Source organism: Propithecus coquereli, unplaced genomic scaffold, assembly GCF_000956105.1.
Source record: "Propithecus coquereli isolate 6110/MARCELLA unplaced genomic scaffold, Pcoq_1.0 Scaffold209, whole genome shotgun sequence".
NCBI lineage: Eukaryota > Metazoa > Chordata > Mammalia > Primates > Indriidae > Propithecus > Propithecus coquereli.
The window spans coordinates 4,937,291-4,939,098 of NW_012145967.1; positions in this window are offsets into that span (position 1 = coordinate 4,937,291).

Sequence of the window (1,808 nt, forward strand, 5' to 3'; positions counted from 1 at the left end):
GCCGGCGGGACCCGCACCGCTAATGGTCTGTACCAAGCTCGCCGGCTGCGGCGGGGGCGCGAGGAGGGAGGCGGGCGAGGAGACCCCCCCCGGGATTGGTATCACCTCCAGCCCCCCACCCCCGACACACTCCCTCCCCAGGGGAGGAGGCTGCAGCTTCAGGCGCTGGACCAGGGGCTGCAGGCGGGGGCCCAACGCATCAGGCCTTGGCTCTGTAGAGTTAAAGCTCGCCCGGCCCCTGCTGCACCCCCATTCCACCCCGCCTCCATCCTGGCTGTTCCTGGCGCCCAGCTTGGCAGCCTCTCTCAAAGGGTGATTGTTTCCGGGCTGGGCTGTTGGGGGGCGGTTCTCTGGGACCGAGAGGGAGAGCTGGCGATCTGGTGGTGGCGGTGGGGGTGCGGATGTGGCTCCCTCCTTGGCTTCAGGCACCCCAGAGTGGAAGGTGGCTGGTGGGGCGGATGGTACCTTGCCAGGTTACAGGGGTGCTTGTGTAGGGTGCGGTGGGGTTCCTCAGGCGCCAGGCCATGGGGTGGCCCCACCTGTCTGCACTTCTTCACTGCTGCCTTGTGGAAGGGCACGTGGAACTGCTGTCCGCCCTCTCTCCGCTGCCTGGAGGGCCCCGCCCCAGGGCAGTGCACTGGTCATTCCAAAGAGAAGGTGGGGAACCCGAGAGGCAGGGGCAGCTGGCTCTTCAAGAATTCCCGGGCGCCCCTTGCCGTGTGTGTGCCGGTAGGCTGGGGATGTGGCCAGCAGTGAGTGTGTATGTGTGTGTATGTACGCGTGGATATATGCCGGCACACATATGAGGTGGCGTGGAGCCATCTGCAGAGATATTTCCAAATGCTCTTCCGTCAACTTGCCGGAGACTTAGAAGCTATCCTTGTACTCATTTGAGAGCTTTGCATCGTCCCTGCTGGTCTTCCTGGACACCTGTAGTGAGGCCCATGCCAGCTGTGTCCTCTTCACGGCCCCAGAAGGGCAGCTCTGCAGTGTGGTTCTGGCCCCAGCAGGCCAGGGGCTGTCAATACTTTCTTCCAGGTGTGGGTCTGCCACCTCCTTCCCTAACCCAGTGACCAGCTTTAGACCACTGCTAGGCACTGCTGTATCAAAGTTGTGCCACTGTAAGGCCAGGCGCGGTGGCTCACGCCTGTAATCCTAGCACTCTGGGAGGCCGAGGCGGGTGGATCGCTCAAGGTCAGGAGTTCGAGACCAGCCTGAGCAAGAGCGAGACCCCATCTCTACTAAAAACAGAAAGAAATTATCTGGACAACTGAAAATATATATATATAGAAAAAATTAGCCAGGCATGGTGGCGCATGCCTGTAGTCCCAGCTACTTGGGAGGCTGAGGCAGGAGGGTCCCTTGAGCCCAGGAGTTTGAGGTTGCTGTGAGCTAGGCTGATGCCACGGCGCTCTAGCCAGGGCAACAGAGCCAGACTCTGTCTCAAAAAAAAAAAAAAAAACAAAGTTGTGCCACTGTACTGTGAGCTGAGGCTGAAAATCACAGGCCTTTTCTGTCGCCTTTTCTGCCCTGTCAGAACCAAGCCAGGTCCTGCTCTTTCCACTGAGTATGTTGGGGGTGGCAGGGAGAGGATACACAATCAGCCACTTTGGTCACCTTGAGGTGAGGAAGAGGCCCCACCATCCACATCATCCCACATTTGAAAATATGCTTAATTATTCTCTCTAGGGACAGCTGTCCCTCCTTCTCACTCCCTCTTTTATTCTTGTGCTTAACAGTCCTCTTTGCTGGCAAGAAGTTCCTCCAGATCTAACCTGAGTACCTCCTGCTGCAGTGCAGGCTCATTT